Here is a 24,580-nt window from a genome sequence, read left to right as displayed (position 1 = left end):
GGCCAGACACACATGACTTCATCACGGGGATAACATAATAACGAGTAAGAAGAACAAAACCTGTAACGAGGAATTCGGTATAGTGAGCATGTTGATGACCCGGGAGGATACTAATGCATCTCGGGTTTTGTGAAGTATCGCAGAGCAAAGGGAACATCACATGATAAGCAAAGGTTCACTCAAAGATCATTCATGTGCTCATAGGGATCGATATGAACGTCCATGGTCCCGCTGTCGGTCATCGGACGACAGTTTTGTTCATGTCTATGAGTTACCGAACCTACGGGGTCACAAGCTTAAGGGAATCATGATCTTCTGAGTGTTAGTAGGATGGGATTCATGAGAATATATTTGTGGAATTGTTTCATGAATATTCGAAATAGTTTCGAGAGGACCCTAAAGCGTTTTGGGGTCATTGGAAGGGTTTTCGAGAGTATCGGGTAATACCGGGTATTACCGATAAATTATACATAGGTGGAAATGTTTCTGGAGCTGTTAAAATATATGTAAAATGGTCTAAAGGTATTTAGAAAATTTAATATTTAATTTAAATATCAATGGGCCTTAAAAGACCAAGAGGTGGAAGGCAACTTGGGCCACAAGGGCCCATGTAGGAAGTCGCCCCACTTTCCTTGTGGGGGAGGGGGGTGGGGGGAATTGGACTTGCGTAGGATTCCTACTCCTCCCCTTTGCCCGGTGCCTTAAGGGGGACTTTCCCCTCCTTGGTGCCTACCGTCTCCTCCTCCTCCAACCTATATATACTAGGGGTTTTGCTCTATTGTGGTAACACAAGTTTTGGAGCCTCCTCTGGTTCTTCTAGTCCTAGTTCTAGTTGGTCCTAGCTGACTAATAAGAGCTTGGCTAGTCTTATTGTCCTTATAATTAGAATCCTAGTGTGGTTTTTAATCTTCTTCCTCTAATTCTCCGGCGATGATTAGCTCTAGACAGCGAAGCACTGCTGGATCGTGAAGGCTGCACGCTCCAATCAAGTAGAGAGGCCCATCTTTCGGTTTTTAGTTCATAGGAGGTGCGAGGGATCGTTCATCTACGGCTCGAGTGATTCCAGGTACGATCTACACCGACACGTTTTTCTTCCACTGCAACTCGGTGACGACAATGATCGTGATCCCGACCCGTTATGCATCTTCATATAGATCTTAGGTGATCGCAGGATGATACGTCTCCGTCGTATCTATAATTTTTGATTATTCCATGCCAATATTCTACAACTTTCATATACTTTTGGCAACTTTTTATACTATTTTTTGGGACTAACATATTGATCTAGTGCCCAGTGACAGTTCCTTTCTGTTGCATGTTTTATGTTTCGCAGAAACCCCATATCAAACGGAGTCCAAACGGGATAAAAACGGACGGAGAATTATTTTGGAATATTTGTGATTTTTGGGAGGAAGAATCAACGCGATATGATGCCTGAGGTGGCCACGAGAGTGGCCCACGCCACCACTCCAGGGGGGGCGCGCTCCCCTATCTCGTGGGCCACCCATAAGGCGGTTGATGCCCTTCTTTGGCTGCAAGAAAGCTAATTTTTGGAAAACGATATGGGCGAAGGTTTCAATCCAATCGGAGTTACGGATCTCTAGATATAAAGGAAACGGTGCCAGGGGAGAATTCCAGAACGCAGAAATAGAGAGATAGATCCAATCTCGGAGGGGCTCTCGCCCCTCCCAAGCCATGGGAGCCAAGGACCAGAGGGTAAACCCTTCTCCCATCTAGGGAGGAGGTCAAGGAAGAAGAAGAAGAAGAAGGGGGGCCCTCTCCCCCTTGCTTCCGGTGGCGCCGGAGCGCTGCCGGGGGCCATCATCATCACCGCGATCTTCACCAACAACTTCACCGCCTTCATCATCAACTCTTCCTCCCTCTATGCAGCGGTGTAACCTCTCTCTTACCCGCTGTAATCTCTACTTAAACATGGTGCTCAACGCTATATATTATTTCCCAATGATGTATGGCTATCTTATGATGTTTGAGTAGATCTGTTTTCTCCTATGGGTTAATTGATGATCGTGATTGGTTTGAGTTGCATGTTTTATTATTGGTGCTGTCCTATGGTGCTCTCCATGTTGCGCAAGCGTGAGGGATCCCCACTGTAGGGTTTGCAATATGTTTATGATTTGCTTATGGTGGGTGGCGAACAGAAGCACAGACCCGAGTAAGTAGGTTGGTTGCATATGGGATAAAAGGGGACTTGATACTTTAATGCTATGGTTGGGTTTTACCTTAATGAATCTTTAGTAGTTTTGGACGCTTGCTAGAGTTCCAATCATAAGTGCATATGATCCAAGTAGAGAAAGTATGTTAGCTTATCCCTCTCCCTCAAATAGAATTGCAACAATGATTACCGGTCTAGTTATTGATTACCTTGGACAAATAACTTTCTCGTAACAATACTAATACTTAATTTATTGCATCTTTATCTAAACAGCCCCTACTTTTTATTTACGTGTTCTTTATTATCTTGCAAACCTACCCTATCACACCTACAAAGTACTTCTAGTTTCATTCTTGTTCTAGGTAAAGCGAACGTCAAGCGTGCATAGAGTCGTATCAGTGGCTGATAGGACTTGAGAGAGTATTTGTTCTACCTTTAGCTCCTCGTCGGGTTCGACACTCTTACTTATCGAAAGAGGCTACAACTATCCCGTATACTTGCGGGTTATCAAGACCTTTTTCTGGCGCCGTTGCCAGGGAGTCATAGCGTGGGGTGAATATTCTCGTGTGTGCTTGTTTGCTTTATCACTAAGTAATTTTTATTTGCTGTTCTTAGTTGTTTCCTACCTTTAGTTATGGATATGGAACACGAAATACCAAAAAAATTAGGTGTACATGCTGCTCATGGAGATGGGGAACCTCCAAAAACCCTCGATGCTCGTTATGTTTGAGATATTATGTACTACTTTAATAATCCTGAGAAAATCCCATTCAATTATGTTATGGGAGACACGTTGGATCAACGTGAATACTTTAGGGATTATCGCTTGACACAAAAAGGGAAACTATTATGGGATCAAATTCAAATGTTGAAGTGGTATGCCCGGGATCTATGCTTGAGATATGATATTATTTGTTGCTCTAGGATGAAGGCTCCACACCTTCCCTTTTCATGCAAATTTAATGATAATGAAACCTTAGCTTCTTATGCTAATGGTATATACGATTACTATGATGTTGAACAAATAGAAGAATTTGTTGCTTTTAAGGCTGCTTATGAAATTGAATCTTTGTTTGAAAAGTATGATGCTACTCTTTACAAATCTGAAAATTTTGCCATATTTCAATATTGTTATGATAATTATGCTTCTAATGCCTATGTTAAACGATATATTGAGGACTTCTCCGCTGTCCAAGAAGAGATTAATATTTTGCAGGAAGCTATGGAAGAAGAAATTGATGAAACAGTGAGCTAATTGGATGAAAAAGATGATGAGGAGAGCGAAGAACAAAAGGAGGAAGAGCGGATTAGCTACCCGTGCCCACCTTCTAATGAGAGTAACCCTCCAACTCATACATTATGTAATTCCCCTTCGTGCTTACCGAAGGATGATTGCTATGATGATTGCTATGATCCCTTGAATTTGTTTGAAATATCCCTTTTTGATGATGCTTGCTATGCTTGTGGCCAAGATGCCAATATGAATTATGCTTATGGAGATGAACTTGCTATAGTTCCTTATGTTAAACATGATACTTTTGCTGTTGCACCCATGCATGATAGTCCTATTATCTTTTTGAATTCTCCAAACTACACTATATCAGAGAAGTTTGTGCTTATTAAGGATTATATTGATGGGTTGCCTTTTACCATTGCACATGATGATTTTGATGAATGTAATATGCATGTGCTTGCTGCTCCTACTTGCCATTATTATGAGAGAGGAACTATATCTCCGCCTCTTTATGTTTCCAATATGATAGAATTGCAAGAATCTTCTTATACTATGCATTGGCCTTTACTATGTGTGCATGAATTGTTCTTTTATGACATGCCGATGCATAGGAAGAAAGTTAGACTTCTTTGTTGCTTGATATATGTTATTTTGTGCTCACTACTAAATTACAAATCATTGTTAATTAAAATTGACTTTGATATACCTTGGGATCCGGGTGGATCCATCACTTGAGCACTAAATGCCTAGCTTAATGGCTTTAAAGAAAGCGCTGCCAGGAAGACAACCCGGAAGTTTTAGAGAGTCATTTATTTCTGTTGGGTCCTTTCTCATAGTTTAAAACAAAAAAATAATAAAGAGGGGAACCTAAAAACTTTTCGAAAAGGAAAGTGAAAGTGAGAAAGACAAGCATTGTTGAAGTGGGAGAGCTCCTTGAACTTTGTTGATGCTCACGGAAACTATTATAGAACTTTTCAACAAAAATAATTATCCCCTTGTACAATTCCATTGTATTATAAAAATAATGTGCCAAGGTTTGCCTTTAGGATGTTTACAATGCTTGTTGGTTTGTACAGTGCAGGACAGAAACTTTGGCTGTAGTGCGCGATTTTACATTTTCAACTGGAACGTCAAATGGTTCTGATTCCTTTTGCACTGTCTTTATGTACAACTTGTTCATTTTCCTAATTGTGGTAGAATTTTTGGGGTACCAGAAGTATGGTGAATGTTCAGATTGCTACAGACTGTTCTGTTTTTGACAGATTTTGTTTTTGATGCATAGTTTGCTTGTTTTGATGAATCTATCAATTTATATCAGGGGATTAAGACATGGAAAAGCTATATTACAGTAGACACAATGCAAAAACAAAATATGAATTGGTTTGCTATAGTACTTAGAGTGGTGATTTTCTTTATTATACTAACAGATCTTACCGAGTTTTCTATTGAAGTTTTGTGTGGGTGTAGTGTCTAATCGAGGATGTCTCGATATGAGGAAAAGGAAGAGAGGCAAGAGCTCAAGCTTGGGGATGCCCGAGGCACCCCAAGTAAATATTTAAGGAGACTCAAGCGTCTAAGCTTGGGGATGCCCCGGAAGGCATCCCCTTTTTCTTCAACAAGTATCGGTATGTTTTCGAATTCGTTTCATTCATGCATTATGTGCAAGTCTTGGAACATCTTTTGCATTTAGTTTTCACTTTTCTTTTATGCATCATGCTGGTATGAGATAGTCCTTGGTTGATTTGTAGAATGCTCATTTCACTTCACTTAAATCTTTTGAGTATGGCTTTATACAATGCTTCATGTGCTTCACTTATATCATTTGAAGTCTGGATTGCCTGTTTCTCTTCACATAGAAAACCGCCATTTGTAGAATACTCTTTTGCTTCACTTATATTTGTTAGAGCATGGGCATATCTTTTGTAGAAAGAATTAAACTCTCTTGCTTCACTTATATCAATTTAGAGAGATGACAAGAATTGGTCATTCACATGGTTAGTCATAAAATCCTACATAAAACTTGTAGATCGCTGCATATGATATGTTTGATTCCTTGCAATAGTTTTGCGATATAAAGGTGGTGATATTAGAGTCATGCTTGTGGGTGGCTGTGGATTAGTAGAAATACTTATGTTGAGGTTTGTGATTCCCGTAGCATGCACGTATGGTGAACCGCTTTGTGATGAAGTTGGAGCACAATTTTATTTATTGATTGTCTTCCTTATGAGTGGCGGTCGGGGACGAGCGATGGTCTTTTCCTACCAATCTATCTCCCTAGGAGCATGCGCGTAGAACTTTGTTTTCAATGGCTTGTAGATTTTTGCAATAAGTATATGAGTTCTTTATGACTAATGTTGAGTCCATGGATTATACGCACTCTCACCCTTCCATTATTGCTAGCCTCTTCGGTACCGTGCATTGCCCTTTCTCACCTTGAGAGTTGGTCCAAACTTCTCCAGTGCATCCAAACCCTGTGATATGATATGCTTTGTCACACATAAGCCTCCTTTTATCTTCCTCAAAACAGCCACCATACCTACCTATCATGGCATTTCCATAGCCATTCCGAGATATATTGCCATGCAACTTCCATCATCATCATATACATGACTTGAGCATTCATTGTCATATTGCTTTGCATAAGATAGCTAGCACGATGTTTTCATGGCTTGCCCGTTTTTTGATGTCATTGCTATGCTAGATCATTGCACATCCCGGTACACCGCCGGAGGCATTCATATAGAGTCATGTCTTCGTTCTAGATATTGAGTTGTAAGTAAATAAAAGTGTGATGATCATCATTATTAGAGCATTGCCCCAGTGAGGAAAGGATGAAGGAGACTATGATTCCCCCACAAGTCGGGATGAGACTCCGGACTTTATGAAAAATAAAAGAGGCTAAAGAAGCCCAAATAAAAAAAGAGGCCAAAGAAGCCCACCAAAAATAAAAAAATAAAAAAATGAAAAATAAAAGAAAAAAAATGAGAGAAAAAGAGAGAAGGGGCAATGTTACTATCCTTTTACCACACTTGTGCTTCATAGCACCATGTTCTTCATAGACAGAGTATCCTATGCTTTCACTTTCATGTACTAGTGGGAATTTTCATTATAGAACTTGGCTTGTATATTCCGATGATGGGCTTCCTCAAATGCCTAAGGTCTTCATGAGCAAGCAAGTTGGATGCACACCCGCTTAGTTTTCAATTTGAGCTTTCATACACTTATAGCTCTAGTGCATCCGTTGCATGGCAATCCCTACTCACTCACATTGATATCTATTGATGGACGTCTCCATAACCTGTTGATACGCCTAGTCGATGTGAGACTTTCTCCCTTTTTGTCTTCTCCACATAACCTCCACCATCATATTCTATTCCACCTATAGTGCTATATCCATGGCTCATGCTCATGTATTGCATGAAAGTTGAAAAAGTTTGAGATTATTAAAGTATGAAACAATTGCTTGGCTTGTCATCAGGGTTGTGCATGATTAAATACTTTGTGTGATGAAGATAGAGCAACAACCAGACTATATGATTTTGTAGGGATAACTTTCTTTGGCCATGTTGTTTTGAAAAGACATGATTGCTTTATTGGTACGCTCGAAGTATTATTGTTTTTATGTCAAATGATAGACTATTGCTTTGAATCACTCGTGTCTTAATATTCATGCCATGATTAGACTTATGATCAAGATTATGCTAGGTAGCATTCCACATCAAAAATTACCTTTTTTATCATTTACCTGCTCGAGGACGAGCAGGAATTAAGCTTGGGGATGCTGATACGTCTCCGTCATATCTATAATTTTTGATTGTTCCATGCCAATATTCTACAACTTTCATATACTTTTGGCAACTTTTTATACTATTTTTTGGGACTAACATATTGATCCAGTGCCCAGTGCCAGTTCCTGTCTGTTGCATGTTTTATGTTTCGCAGAAACCCCATATCAAACGGAGTCCAAACGGGATAAAAATGGACGGAGAATTATTTTGGAATATTTGTGATTTTTGGGAGGAAGAATCAATGCGATACGATGCCCGAGGTGGCCACGAGAGTGGCCCACGCCACCACTCCACGTGGGCACGCCCCCTATCTCGTGGGCCACCCGTAAGGCGGTTGATGCCATTCTTTGGCTGGAAGAAAGCTAATTTTTGGAAAACGATCTGGGTGAAGGTTTCAATCCAATCGGAGTTACGGATCTCCAGATATGAAGGAAACGGTGCCAGGGCAGAATTCCAGAACGCAGAAACAGAGAGATAGATCCAATCTCGGAGGGGCTCTCGCCCCTCCCAAGCCATGGGAGCCAAGGACCAGAGGGGAAACCCTTCTCCCGTCTAGGGAGGAGGTCAAGGAAGAAGAAGAAGAAGGGGGGCCCTCTCCCCCTTGCTTCCGGTGGCGCCGGAGCGCTGCCGGGGGCCATCATCATCACCGCGATCTTCACCAACAACTTCACCGTCTTCATCACCAACTCTACCTCCCTCTATGCAGCGGTGTAACCTCTCTCTTACCCGCTGTAATCTCTACCTAAACATGGTGCTCAATGCTATATATTATTTCCCAATGATGTATGGCTATCTTATGATGTTTGAGTAGATCTGTTTTGTCCTATGGGTTATTTGATGATCGTGATTGGTTTGAGTTGCATGTTTTATTATTGGTGTTGTCCTATGGTGCTCTTCGTTTCGCGGAAGCGTGAGGGATCCCCGCTGTAGGGTTTGCAATATGTTTATGATTTGCTTATGGTTGGTGGCGTGAGTGAACAGAAGCACAGACCCGAGTAAGTAGGTTGGTTGCGTATGGGATAAAAGGGGACTTGATACTTTAATGCTATGGTTGGGTTTTACCTTAATGAATCTTTAGTAGTTGCAGACGCTTGCTAGAGTTCCAATCATAAGTGCATATGATCCAAGTAGAGAAAGTATGTTAGCTTATGCCTCTCCCTCAAATAGAATTGCAACAGTGATTACCGGTCTAGTTATTGATTACCTTGGACAAATAACTTTCTCGTAACAAAAAGCTCTCTACTAATACTTACTTTATTGCATCTTTATCTAAACAGCCCCTACTTCTCATTTACGTGTTCTTTATTATCTTGCAAACCTATCCTATCACACCTACAAAGTACTTCTAATTTCGTACTTGTTCTAGGTAAAGCGAATGTCAAGCGTGCGTAGAGTCGTATCAGTGGCCGATAGGACTTGAGAGAGTATTTGTTCTACCTTTAGCTCCTCGTTGGGTTCGACACTCTTACTTATCGAAAGAGGCTACAACTATCCCGTATACTTGCGGGTTATCACATGCATGCTTTTTTTTGTTTGGTACTATGTTTCTCAACAGTGGCATCATGAGCCGTTTTATGAGTAGATGTAGGTTGCGATCTAGATCACATGGGATTGTGAGGTTCGATGTTCTTGCTATGCTTCCCTAGAGTGTTGCTTTGGTTCAATTCATCGACGACATGGTGTCGCTTCTTACAAGGTTCTGACAATCGGTCGGCTGACTATCGACGATCTGCTAACAGTTTCTTGGCCTTCTCGATAGTTGAGAATAGTGAACCGTCGTATACAAAAAAAGGCGCCGAAGATGGATGATCTTCTAGGGGGTCACATTTATTTGACAAATTTTAGTGTGAAGCTAGAGATTAATTAAGTCTCTTGTTTCACACACCCCGAAAGTTAATGTAGCATCAAGAATCATCGCCTAAATTGTGGACGTAAGTAGCTAGTGTTACTTGTTAAAACTAGTTAACCGCGTAACTAAAATTTTGCTAAAACCGATTAGGGGATTTCTACTTGGTTTTGCAATGTATGCATATGATGTGGTATAGCCTTCGTCATGATAATGAGTATGAGATGGTTATATGTTGTAATGTTAAGTGGCCTACGCGTTATGGCATGATGGCTGGAGCCACAAGATTGCCACGTTAATGTCAAATCCATAGAGATAGCCTATAGGTTACTGGTAACAATGGCAATCGTATGTGGAGGACCCCGATGAGGAGAAGGTGTACTTGGTGCGGGATGAGGAGCTATAATTTTGTGCCACATGGAATTTATGAATTTGGTGCCACGACAACATTTTTGAAACAGTCACCACGACAACATTTTGTGAAATTGCCACCATGACAACATTTTTGAAACGGTTTCCACGACAACGAAATATTGGCCGCCACGATGCTCCAACTAGAAATTGAAGATGATCACGAAGATTCCCGGCGCCTAGGGCTATACCATATCATGGTTTTATGAACTGCCTGAGATATTTAGCCCTTTGTTGTTTGCACCCTTTGATTGCACAGTGATGACCCACAAGTATAGGGGATCTATCGTAGTCCTTTCGATAAGTAAGAGTGTCGAACCCAACGAGGAGCAGAAGGAAATGATAAGCGGTTTTCAGTAAGGTTTTCTCTGCAAGCACTGAAATAGTAGGTGATAGATAGTTTTGTGATAAGATAAATAGTAACGAGCAAAAAGTAAATAAAGTGCAGCAAAGTGTCCCAATCCTTCATGTAGCAAAGGATAAGCCTGGACAAATTCTAATAATGAAGAAGGAGCTCCCGAGTACACATTGGGAATTATCGTCAAGCTAGTTTTCATCACGTTCGTAAGATTCACGTTCGGTACTTTGATAATTTCATATGTGGGTGGACCGACACTTGGGTACTGCCCTAACATGGACAAGCATCCCACTTATGATTAACCCCTATTGCAAGCATCCGCAACTACAAAAAGGAGTATTAAGGTAAACCTAACCACAACATTAAACATATGGGTCCATATCAACCCCTAACGAAGCAACGCATAAACTAGGGTATAAACTTCTATTACTCTAGCAACCCATCATCTAGTTATTACTTCCCTATGCCTTCCTCTTGGCCCAAATAATGGTGAAGTGTCATGTAGTCAACGTTCACATAATACCACTAGAGGAGAGACAACATACATCTCATCAAAATATCGAACCAATATCAAATTCACATGACTACTAATAGCAAGACTTCACCCATGTCCTCAGGAACAAACGTAACTACTCACAAAGCATATTCATGTTCAAAATAAGAGGGGTAATAATATGCATAAAGGATCTGAACATATGATCTTCCACCAAGTAAACCAAATAGCATCAACTACAAGGAGTAATCAACACTACTAGCAACCCACAGGTACCAATTTGTGGTTTTGATACAAGATTGGATACAAGAGATGAACTAGGGTTTTGAGAGGAGATGGTGCTGGTGAAGATGTTGATGGAGATTGACCCCCTCCTGATGAGAGGATTGTTGGTGATGACATTGGTGATGATTTCCCCCTCCCGGAGGGAAGTGTCCCCAGCAGAACAGCTCCGCCAGAGCCCTAGATTGATTCCGCCAAGGTTCCGCCTCGTGGCGGCGGAGTTTCGTCCGTAAGCTTGCCCACGATTTTTTCCAGGGGAAAAGTGATGATATAGCATAAGATGGAAGCTGGAGGCCCACCAGGGGGCCCAGGAGATAGGGGGCCACGCCCTGGGGGGGGGGGGCGCCCCCTGTCTCCTGGACAGGGTGTGGGCCCCCTGGCCTATTTCTTTTGCCCATAAATTCTTATTAATTCCAAAAAGTTGTTTCGTGGAGTCTCAGGTCTTTTGGAGTTGTGCAGAATAGGTTTCCAATGTTTGCTCCTTTTCCAGCCAGAATTCCAGCTGCCGGCATTCCCCCTCTTCATGGTAAACCTTGTAAAATAAGAGAGAATAGCCATAAGTATTGAGATATCATGTGTAATAATAGCCCATAATGCAATAAATATTGATATAAAAGCATGATGCAAAATGGACGTATCAACTCCCCCAAGCTTAGACCTCGCTTGTCCTCAAGCGGAAGCCGAAATCGAAAAATATGTCCACATGTTTAGAGATAGAGGTGTCGATAAAAATAAAATACGGACATGAGGGCATCATGATCATTCTAATAACAGCAACATATATGGATTTTGTCATATGATTTCCTATGTTCAAGTAATAAGCAATTCACAATGTCAAGTATGGTTCAAAAACTTCATTGGGAACTAACAAACTATAATCTCAGTCATTGAAGCAATTGCAATTTATCGTAACATCAGAAAGAGTCAATAATAGAGCTTTTCAGCAAGCTCACATACTCAACTATCTTGTAGTCCCCTATAATTGTTAACACTCATGCAATACTTGTGGTTATAGAGTTTCAACCGGACACTGAGAAAGATAGGGGCTTATTGTGTTGCCTCCCAACATATTCACCTTTAGGTGATGTCAACAATAATAGCCTATGCCAACTTACATCCAAGTGGATACATGTATCATGATCTTTCAAACACGAGGAGCTTGTCAAAGGATAAAAATAAAAAGGGAAAGGTGAGAATCACCTTGACTCGAGCATAAAGTAAAAACATAAAGTAAAATATAGGCTCTTCGCAGAGGGAAGCAGAGGTTGTCATGTGCATTTAGGGTTGATGCACAAAATCTTAATGCAAAAGAACGTTACTTTATATTGCCCCTTGTATGTGGACCTTTATTATGCAATCTGTCGCTTTTATTACTTCCACAACAAGTTCGTAAAAAGCTTATTTTCTCTGCACTAATAAGTCATACATATTTAGAGAGCAATTTTTATTGCTTGCACCGATGAAAACTTACTTGAAGGATCTTACTCAATCCGTAGGTAGGTATGGTGGACTCTCATGGCAAAACTTGGTTTAAGGACATTTGGAAGCACAAGTAGTATCTCTACTTGGTGCAAGGAACTTCGCTAGCAAGAGGGGGAAAGGCAAGCTCAACATATTTGGAAGGTCAATGACAATATACTTTAACTGAGATGTCGGAAAACATAAACTATTATGTTGTCTTCCTTGTCCAACGTCAACTCTTTTAGCATGTCATACTTAATGAGTGCTTCACAATCATAAAAGATGTCCAAGATAATATATTTATATGTGAACCCCTCTTTCCTTATCACTTCCTATTAATTGCAACGATGACCAAGGCTACGTTCATCAACTCTCAACAATTTTTATGCCTCATACTTTCTATGTGTGAAGTTATCACTATCCATAAGATCAACATGAACTCTTTTGTTCTTTCTACTTTCTCAAGATCATAGCAACATAGCAAAGCCCTTGATTTAACACTAATCTTTATTATAGATAGCACACGGACTCGATTACATAAAGAGATCACAATGAAAAACTCAAAACTACTTGATATCAAAACTTCGAACTAATAGATCAAGATACTACTAAAAGGATCGAACTAAATAAAGCGATAAAAATAGGAGTGTTATGGTGATACGATACCGGGGCACCTCCCCCAAGCTTGGTAGTTGCCAAGGGGAGTGCCCATACCCATGTGATTATTTCCTCGGAGGTGGTGAAGTGGGAGTTGTTGATGATGTAGGCTTGTCGTCCGTCTTCCAAGGCATATGCTCTCCATCATAGAAGGATGATCGAGTCTCCGGGATCCTTAAATCTGCAGCCAAACTCATCCTTTTGAATCTATATTCATACTCATAGTTCTGGTTTTGCAGGTCATAAATCTGGGCTTGGAGGTTCTCGATTTTCTCTTGAAGCTTGAAGATGGTCTCCCCAATGACATTGGCATCCAGCTTGTGGTTGTTGGTGAACTCCGTGATCATCATCTGGTTGGCGTTGAATCCATGCTCCACCATCCCTTGACACTTGAAAACTTCTTGCTCCACACCTTCGAGCTTTGTCTCCACGCTCCCGGTACGCCTTGGTCCCTCCACATCGCGGATGTGCAACACCCCCTCATGCATCTCAATGGTTTGAGGGTGATGCAGCACCTCCGCAAGATAGGGGTTGATAACCCTCTTAAAAAACTTGTCCATGGGAGCGCTTGGAGACGACATGATGCTCTAGATCTGAAACAGAAACAGCTCGAAACGAAAACAGAGGATATTTGCGTGATACGGTGGTCAAAACCTTCGGGAGTATCTATAATGAATTTTTACCGACCAAAATACGTAACATACAAGAAAATGGAGTCCGGGAGGCACACGAGGTGCCCACGAGACAGGGGAGCGCGCCCTATAGGGGGGGGGGGCGCCCTCCTCTCTCGTGGGAGCCTCGTGTCCCTTTCGGACTACTTCTTTCTTCCTAAAATCCTTAAATAATCGAAAACTAATAAAAATTGCCATTAGAGTTGTTTTGGAGTCGGTTTACTTACCGTACCACGTACCTATGCCTTTTCAGAGTCTGGAACGTTCTGGAAAGTGTCTCTTATGTATTCCTCAGGGGTTATGGTTTCAATAATATTAGTTTCAACATTGATAGGATCACCTGAAATATAATGTTTAATTCTTTGACCGTTTACCACCCTCGGATTTGTGCCTTCGAAGTTGCTGATTTTTATAGCACCAGAACGATAGAACTCCTCGATAATGTAGGGACCTTCCCATTTTGAGAGAAGTTTTCCTGCAAAAAATCTTAAACGAGAGTTGGACATTAACACATAATCTCCTACGTTAAACTCACGCTTCTGTATCCTCTTATCATGCCAGTGTTTGACTTTTTCTTTGAAAAGCTTGGCATTCTCATATGCTTGGGCTCTCCATTCATCAAGTGAGCTAATATCAAACAACCTCTTCTCACCAGCAAGTTTGAAGTCATAATTGAGCTCTTTAATAGCCCAATATGCTTTATGTTCAAGTTCAAGAGGTAAATGACACACTTTTCCATAAACCATCTTATATGGAGACATACCCATATGATTTTTGTATGCAGTTCTATAGGCTCATAATGCATCATCAAGTTATTTGAACCAATTCTTTCTAGATCTATTCACAGTCTTTTGCAAAATTAATTTGAGCTCTCAATTGCTCAACTCTACTTGACCACTAGACTGCGGGTGATAAGGAGATGCGATTCTATGATTGACATCATACTTAGCGAGCATCTTACGGAAAGCACCATGAATAAAGTGTGAACCACCATCAGTCATAAGATATCTAGGGACTCCAAACCTCGAAAAAATAACTTCTTTAAGCATTTTAATAGAAGTGTTATGATCAACACTACTAGTTGGAATAGCTTCTACCCACTTAGTAACGTAATCAACACCAACTAAAATATGTGTATCACCATTGGAGGCAGGAAAAGGTCCCATATAAACAAAGCCCCAAACATCAAATGGTTCAATAACAAGATAATAATTCATAGGCATTTCTTGACGTCTACTAATGTTACCTATTCTTTGACATTCATCACAAGATAAGACAAACTTACGAGCATCTTTGAAAAGAGTAGGCCAATAAAAACCAGATTGTAGTACCTTGTGTGCAGTTCTATCTCCAGCGTGGTGTCCTCCGTAGGATTCAGAGTGAAACTTGCGTAGGATTTGTTCCCGTTCATGCTCAGGCACACAACGTCTAATAATACCATCTACTCCTTCTTTATAAAGGTGTGGATCATCCCAGAAGTAATGTCTTAAATCATAAAAGAACTTTTTCTTTTGCTGGTATGTGAAACTAGGTGGTATATATTTAGCAACAATGTAATTAGCATAATCAGCATACCTAGGAGCAGTACGAGAAGCATTGATGACTGCTAATTGTTCATCAGGAAAACTATCATTAATAGGTAGTGGGTCATCAAGAACATTCTCTAGCCTAGACAAGTTGTCTGCAACGGGGTTCTCAGCTCCTTTTCTATCAATAATATGCAAGTCAAATTCTTGGAGCAAGAGAACCCATCTAATGAGTCTAGGCTTAGCATCTTTCTTTTCCATAAGATATTTAATAGCAACATGATCAGTGTGGATAGTAACTTTGGAATCAACAATATAAGGTCTAAACTTATCACATGCAAACACAACTGCTAAGAATTCTTTTTCAGTGGTAGCATAATTTCTCTGGGCAGTATCAAGAGTCTTGCTAGCATAATGGATAACATTCAATTTCTTATTGACTGTTTGTCCTAAAACAGCCCCTACAGCATAATCACTAGCATCGCACATAATTTCAAAAGGTAAATTCCAGTCAGGTGGATGAACAATAGGTGCAGTGATCAAAGCTTTCTTAAGTGTTTCGAATGCTTCTACACAATCATCATCAAAGACAAAAGGAATATCTTTTTGCAATAAATTAGTCAGAGGCCTGGAGATTTTAGAAAAGTCCTTAATGAACCTCCTATAAAAGCCGGCATGACCAAGGAAACTTCTTATACCTTTTATGTCCTTGGGACATGGCATCTTTTCAATAGCATCAACTTTGGCTTTATCAACTTCAATACCTCCCTCGGAGATCTTGTGCCCCAAGACAATGCCTTCATTAACCATAAAGTGACACTTTTCCTAAATTAGGATGAGACTAGTGTCTTCGCATCTCTGCAAAACTCGATCAAGGTTGCTCAAACAATCATCAAAAGAGGATCCATAGACGGAGAAGTCATCCATGAATACCTCACAAATCTTTTCACAAAAATCAGAAAATATAGCCATCATGCATCTTTGAAAGGTAGCAGGTGCATTACATAAACCAAAAGGCATAGTCTATAAGCAAAGGTACCAAAAGGGCAAGTAAAAGTAGTTTTAGATTGATCCTCCGCTGATACAGGTATCTGAGAGAAGCCAGAATAACCATCTAGAAAGCAAAAATGTGTGTGTTTGGATAGCCTTTCTAGCATTTGATCAATAAAAGGTAAAGGGTAATGATCTTTCTTAGTAGCTTTATTTAACTTTCGAAAATCAATTACCATCCTATAGCCTGTAATAATTCTTTGTGGGATCAATTCATCTTTATCATTAGGAACAACGGTAATACCTCCCTTTTTGGGGACACAATGGACAGGGCTTACCCATTCACTATCAGCAACGGGATAAATAATACCTGCCTCAAGGAGTTTTAGTATCTCCTTTCTTACCACTTCTTTCATTTTGGGATTTAATCGTCTTTGAGGATCTCTAACTGGCTTGGCATCTTTCTCTACTAAAATTTTGTGTTGACATAATGTGGGACTAATGCCCTTAAGATCATCTAGAGTATATCCAATAGCAGCCCTGTGCTTCTTCAGAGTTTTCAATAATCTTTCTTCTTCTTTCTCTGAAAGGTTAGCACTAATAATAACAGGATATATTTCTTTTTCATCAAGATAAGCATACTTAAGATTATCAGGTAAAGGTTTGAGTTCAAACATGGGATCACCCTTGGGTGGAGGGGGATCCCCAAGAATTTCAATGGGAAGGTTATGTTTCAGCATAGGTTCTTGTTTAAGGAACACTTCATCTATTTCTTCCATTTCCTTCATAAACATATCATTTTCATGGTCTAGCAAATATTGTTCTAACGGATCAGTTGGTGGAACAGCAATGGAAGCAAGACCAATAATTTCATCCTTACTAGGTGGTTCCCTTTCACGAGGTTGTCTACTAAATTTAGCAAAATTAAACTCATGAGACATACCATCTATGCCAACAGTGATAATATTCTTTTCACAATTAATCTTAGCACTAGCAGTATTCAAGAAGGGTCTACCAAAAATAATGGGACAAAAATCATCTTGTGGGGAACCAAGAACAAGAAAATCAGCAGGGTATTTAATCTTCCCACACAAGACTTCAACATCTCTAACAATCCCAATAGGTTTAATGGTGTCCCTATTGGAAAGCTTAATAGTAACATCAATCTCTTCTAATTCAAAAGGTGCAATATCGTGCATAATTTCTTTATAATGATCATAAGGTATCGCATTAGCACTAGCACCCATATCACATAAACCATGGTAACAATGATCTCCTATTTTTACAGAAATAACAGGCATGCCTACAACAGGTCTATGTGTCTTAGTATCGGGTCTAGCAATATTAGCAGTTTCACCCCAGAAAGAGATGACATGCCCATCTAAGTCCTCATCCAAAAGATCTTTAATCATAGCAATACCAGGTTCAACGTTAATTTTCTCAGGAGGTGTATAGGTCCTAGTAATACTCTTACGAACAACAGTCGAAGCTTTAACATGATCTTTTATCCTAACAGGAAAAGGAGGTTTTTCAACATAAGCAGTAGGAATAATAGGATCACTATATGTAATAGTCTTTTCTTCGACTGTAATAGGTGCAACTACTTTCACTTCAACAGGAGGATTATATTTAAACCACTTCTCTTTAGGGAGATCAATGTGAGTAGCAAAAGTTTCACAAAAAGTAGCTACTATCTCAGAGTCAATTCCATACTTAGAGCTAAATCCACGGAAAGCATCGGTATCCATAAAAGATTTAACACAATCAAACTTAGGTGTCATACCTGACTCCTTACCATCGTCGGAACCCCAATCTTTAGAATTGCGTTTAATTCTTTCCAATAGGTCCCATTTGAAATCAATAGTCTTCAACATATAGGAACCAGCACAGGAAGTATCGAGCAAGTTGCGATTATCAAGAGAAAGCCGAGCATAAAAATTCTGAATAATCATTTCCCAAGAGAGCTCATGATTGGGGCATGAATACAACATTGACTTAAGCCTCCCCCAAGCTTGAGAGATGCTTTCTCCTTCGCGAGGCCAGAAATTATATATGTAATTACGATCACGATGAACAAGATGCATAGGATAGAACTTCTGGTGAAATTCCAACTTCAATCGCTTATAATTCCAATATCTCGTATCATCACATCGCCTATACCATGTCATTGCATCTCCCTTCAAAGATAAAGGGAAGACCTTCCTTTTGACAACATCATCGGGAATACCTGCAAGCTTAAATAATCCACAAACTTCATCCACAAAGATAAGGTGTAAGTCGGGATGCAATGTTCCGTCTCCTGCAAAAGGATTAGCTAGCAATTTTTCTATCATACCCGAAGGAATCTGAAAGTGAATATTTTCATAAGGTTCAGTAGGTTGAGGAGAATCTCTTTGCTCTTCTGGTTGGGGTGAAGATACCCCAAACAAGTCCCTCAAAGGATTAGTTTCCATAGTGACAAGTAACAGAAAATTTCAGCACACCATATAAATGTTTCCTTACCAAGTTCCACTCACCAAGAGCGCTACGCTCCCCGGCAACGGTGCCAAAAAATAGTCTTGATGACCCACAAGTATAGGGGATATATCATAGTCCTTTCGATAAGTAAGAGTGTCGAACCCAACGAGGAGCAGAAGGAAATGATAAGCGGTTTTCAGTAAGGTTTTCTCTGCAAGCACTGAAATAGTAGGTGATAGATAGTTTTGTGATAAGATAAATAGTAACAAGCAAAAAGTAAATAAAGTAAATAAAGTGCAGAAAGGTGGCCCAATCCTTTATGTAGCAAAGGATAAGCCTGGACAAATTCTAATAATGAAGAAGGAGCTCCCGAGGACACATTGAGAATTATCGTCAAGCTAGTTTTCATCACGTTCGTAGATTCGCGTTCGGTACTTTGATAATTTGATATGTGGGTGGACCGACACTTGGGTACTTCCCTAACATGGACAAGCATCCCACTTATGATTAACCCCTATTGCAAGCATCCGCAACTACAAAAAGGAGTATTAAGGTAAACCTAACCACAACATTAAACATATGGGTCCATATCAACCCCTAACGAAGCAACACATAAACTAGGGTTTAAGCTTCTGTCACTCTAGCAACCCATCATCTACTTATTACTTCCCTATGCCTTCCTCTAGGCCCAAATAATGGTGAAGTGTCATGTAGTCGATGTTCACATAACACCACTAGAGGAGAGACAACATACATCTCATCAAAATATCGAACGAATACCAAATTCACATGACTACTAATAGCAAGACTTCACCCATGTCCTCAGGAACAAATGTAACTACTCACAAAGCATATTCATGTTTAAAATCAGAGGGGTAATAATATGCATAAAGGATCTGAACATATGATCTTCCACCAAGTAAACCAAATAGCATCAACTACAAGGAGTAATCAACACTACTAGCAACCCACAGGTACCAATTTGTGGTTTTGATACAAGATTGGATACAAGAGATGAAGTAGGGTTTTGAGAGGAGATGGTGCTGGTGAAGATGTTGATGGAGATTGACCCCCTCCCGATGAGAGGATCGTTGGTGATGACATTGGTGATGATTTCCCCCTCCTGGAGGGAAGTGTCCCCGGCAGAACAGCTCCGCCAGAGCCCTAGATTGATTCCGCCAATGTTCCGCCTCGTGGCGGCGGAGTTTCATCCCGTAAGCTTGCCCATGATTTTTTCCAGGGGAAAAGTGATGACATAGCAGAAGATGGACGCCGGAGGCCCACCAGGGGGCCTAGGAGATAGGGGGCTGCGCCCTAGGGGGGGGGGCCCTTGTCTCCTGGACAGGGTGTGGGCCCCCTGGCCTATTTATTTTGCCCATAAATCCTTATTAATTCCAAAAAGTTGTTTCATGGAGTCTCAGGTCTTTTGGAGTTGTGCAGAATAGGTTTCCAATGTTTGCTCCTTTTCCAGCCAGAATTCCAGCTGTCGGCATTCCCCCTCTTCATGGTAAACCTTGTAAAATAAGAGAGAATAGCCATAAGTATTGAGATATAATGTGTAATAACATCCCATAATGCAATAAATATTGATATAAAAGCATGATGCAAAATGGACGTATCACCCAGTAGTCAATTATTAGGGTGACCTCTCACAGTAAATATCAAGTTAAAAGGTGCTCTTCCTAGTCTTGCAACCGTCTATGACATTGTAGCATCTCGAAGTTCATCATGTCCACATGAGTTCAAACGAGATGAGAGATGTAAGACGGAGATGGTCAGACCATATGTGCAGATAGCACTCAGTTGTCTTGAAGTTCTACCAGAATCGTTTCGAGCTCAAAGCAGAAAGCATCTAAAGATGAACAAGAGTTATATGGTGATATAATCAACAATAGATTGCCCACCGATCAAAATTCTCATCATCTGTGATGTCCACATGAATGGCCAAGAACTAGATTTGGATCTTGAATCACTATCAATTATGAGAGATATTCATTTGAGTGGGAGCACAATTGTGTTTTAAATTATCTAAAACAATAGCACAATATTAATTATGAATAAATGACTAAATTGAATCTTGTGTTTGTTGTTGTAGACCAATGGCTTGCAATAGTATAAATTTAACACCTCTGTTTGAGAAAGAAAAGTTGACTGCAAATGGCGGGAACTATGAGGATTGGATCCATGCTCTGAGATATGTTCTTAGGAGTGCTAAGAAAGAATATGTGCTGGATCAAGAACTTGGTGAATATCCGACACCTAGAGCGTCTCAGGATGCCATCAATGTGTTTATGTCTCGCAAGAATGATTTTAGTGTTGTCAAAAGTATTATGCTATCATGCCTGGATCAAGTGTTACAGATGCATTATCAACAACTGAGTACCGTAGAAATTGTCAAGGCACTTGAGGTTCTGTATCACAAGAGCCAACCAAAGTCCAAGAGATGACCGAAGCATTATAAGAAAGCAAGATAGCTGAGGTTAGTAAGCAAGGTACCAGGCTTGCACACTATTATGGTAGTATTAATGCAATGTAAATAGATTTTCCAAAAACACCAAGAAATGATTTGATCATTACCTCTCTTTATGAAGCGATGCTCAAAACCAAAGAAATTCGGACGCAGAACCAAGAAAAGTTGATGGCGAACAAGACATAAAGTTTCAGAAAGAAACACAACACCAAGAGAAACAAGGGTGGAGGATCTTGCGAGATTGTATGTTTCTACTGCAAAGAGAAAGGACACTAGAAAAGAAATTCCTTGAAGTGTCTGGTAGATAAGAAGAACACATCTTCTTGTAAAGGTATAAACATTATCAAAGTTAATGTTATTTGATCTACTCATCAAAAATTCCAAGTCATGGTATTTGATACCAGATCTGTTGCTAACATTTTCAACACGATGCAAGGACCGATGAATATTCGCAAAGTGAGAAGAAATGAAGTAGTGATGCGTGTCGGAAATGGTGATGGGATCCCTGGTCAAGCCGTCGGTGTCATGAATTTTAAATTACCTTCATGATTGGTTTTAGAACTAAGTAATTGTTATTTTGTTCCAAAGGTATGTAAGAACATTATCTCTGGATCATGTTTGATAAATGACAGTTATTCTTACAAGTCAGAGAACAATGGTTGTTCAATATATTATAAGGATATGTTTTATGGATTTGCACTCATGATTGGTGGATTATTCATGTTAGATCTTGAACGTCAAAAGGTTGTTTATAACAATAACGATAAACGTCTTAAGAAGACTGATAATACCACATACATGTAGCACTGTCGTCTTGGTCATATCGGAAAGAAACGTATGCAAAAACTTCATAAAGATGGAGTATTAACATCTTTTGGTTTTGAATCATTCGATAAGTGCGAAGCTTGTCCGATGGGGAAAATAACTAAGATGCCGCTTACTAGTCATCCATAATGGGCACCAGAATTATTGGATATAATACATAGTGATGTATGTGGTACAATGAGTATTCCGGTGCACGGTGGATACTTATACTTTGTTACTTCAATTCATGATTTAAGTAGATATGAATATATTTACTTGATGAAACATAAGTCTGAAACATTTGAAAAGTTCAAAGAATTTCAGAACAAAGTTGAGAATCATCGTGGCAAGAAGATTAAATTTCTATGATTTGATCATGGAGGAGAATATCCGAGTCACGAGTTTAGAAACGATCTAAATGATTGTGGAATTGCCTCACAACTTACTCCTCCAAGAACTCACGGAGAAGCGGAGTATCTAAAAGGAGTTACCAATCTTTGTTGGACATGGTTAGGTCAATTATCTCATTTACCTATCTGCCTTTAAAATTTTAGGGGCATGCACTTGAAACAACAACATATACACTAAACAGAGCACCGTCTAAGTCTGTAGAGATGACACTGTATGAGTTATGGAATGGGAAGAAAATCAATTTGTCGCATCTCAAGATTTGGGGTTGCGAGACTTATGTAAAACAATTACAGTCACATAAGCTCTACCCATAGTAGACAAATGTTACTTTGTAGGTTACCCCACAGAAACAATTGGGTATTCCTTCTACCAAAAGTCCAAAGACAAAGTGTTTGTCGCTAAAATGGACACTTTCTCGAGAAGGAGTTTCTCGCTAAAGAAGTAAGTGGGAGGACAGTACAACTCAATGAGATCATTGAATCTCCAGATGTGAGGACTGATGAAACAAAATTTGTTCCAAAGATTGTCCACACAATTGAACCAAAAATTACTACACTAGTTGTACAAACTCTAGTTAAGACTGTAACTGAACCGCATAGGTCAGGAAGAGTTATCAAACCTCCTAAGTGGTTTCACAATGAAATCATCTTGTAGGAAGATGAACCTGCGCATTACAAGGACGAGACACCGGCGCTCAGGTCAGAAGAATGGCTCAAGCCAGGCAATCCAAAAAGGATTCCATGTATGAAAATCAAGTTTGGAACTTGGTTGATCCTCTAGAGGGTGTGAAATCCATACAATGTAAATGGATCTTCAAAAGAAAAACGAATGCATATGGTAATAAAATCATCTACAAAGAAAGGCTAGTTGCGAAAGGATTTTTGCAAGTTGAGGGAGTTGATTATGATGAAACTTTCTCTCCAGTAACAATGCTAAAGTCCGTGCGGATTAGGATGGCTATAGCTGCATATTTCAATTATGAGATATGGCAGATGGATGTCAAAATTGCTTTCCTAAATGTAAATTGTAAAGAGGATGTATACATGATATAACCAGAAGATTTTGTTGATTCAAAGGATGTCGGAAAGGTGTGCAAGCTTAAAAAATCAATCTATAGTTTGAAGCAAGCATCAAGGAGCTGGCATCAACGTTTTGATGAAGTAGTAAAAGAGTTTGGCTTCATTGAAAATGATGAAGAAGCTTGTGTACAAGAAGTTTAGTGGGAGCTCTGTAGTATTTCTAATATTATATGTGGATGACATATTGTTGATTGGGAATGATACTAAGTATCCTATCACAATAAAAGACTATTTATGAAATACTTAGGTGAAGCTGCATATATATTGGGCATAAGGATCTATAGAGATAAATCAAGACGTCTAATAACACTAAGTCAAAACATGTGCATTAACAAGGTTTTAAAAAGGTTTAAAATAGAGAATGTAAAGAAAGGTTTTCTCCCAATGTCACCTGGCGTAACACTTAGCATAAATCAATGTCCGAAGACAGTTAATGAGTGAGTGCATATGAGTGGAGTACCATATGGCTTTGCTATTGGCTCCATCATGTATGGTAGGATATGTACCAGACCATATGTTTTTTATGCGCTAAGTGTTAGTAGCAGATACCAGAGTGATCTAGGATTGGCTCATTGGACAACAACTAAGAATATTCTTAAGTAACTTAGAAGAACAAAGGATATGCTCCTTGTTTATGGAGGGGATGAGGAACTCGTTCTAAATGGTTACATCGATGCAAGTTTCATGACTGATATAGATGACTATAAATCTCAATCAGGTTATGTTTTTACACTTAATGGTGGTTGGGTTGTTTGGGAGAGTTTCAAACAAAACACTGTTGCAGATTCTATGACAGAAGCATAGTATATTGTGGTTTTGGAAGCTTCAAAGGAGGCGTTCTAGATTAACAAGTTTCTTGAAGAAATTGGTGTTGTCCCAAGTGTGATGAATCCAATGGCCCTTTATTGTGATAATAGTAGTGCGTTGCTCAAGAAAAGGAACAAAGATCACACATGACGACCAGACACATTGAACGCAAGTTTCACATTGTTGGACAATATGTTGAGAAGGGCTATTTTAAGATTGTCAAGATTCACATAGATTTGAATGTGTGACAACCAATGACGAAGGCTCTACCATGAGAAAAGCATGAGCAACACCGGATAGCCATAGGTGTTAGAGACTGTAAACTAAATTATTCACTCTAGAGTTTTTATTCTATGCTATAACTACTATGATCTTGGAATATGCGATTTAGTGGAAAACTCATATGCACGTGTGGAATGATAAGAGGTGAAATAAATGGTTCCTACTCTTGCCTCTGGGACTATCATAAGTGTTGTTGGTGATCACATTTTCCGGATCTTAGGATATCGTTAAGTACAACGATGATCCTAAAACAACATTGAGATTATGATGTTAGAAGAACAATCATATTGAACCGACACAATTTTGTTTGTTATGAATTGAGTTAATATTGTCTACATTCAATTGTAATAACATGGAGTGTTAACTTGTGAAATTGCTCC

Source organism: Triticum dicoccoides, chromosome 3B (genome assembly GCF_002162155.2).
Source record: "Triticum dicoccoides isolate Atlit2015 ecotype Zavitan chromosome 3B, WEW_v2.0, whole genome shotgun sequence".
NCBI classification, from domain to species: Eukaryota; Viridiplantae; Streptophyta; class Magnoliopsida; order Poales; family Poaceae; genus Triticum; species Triticum dicoccoides.
The sequence above is the reverse complement of the archived record's forward strand: the minus strand, read 5'-3'. Positions refer to the sequence as shown.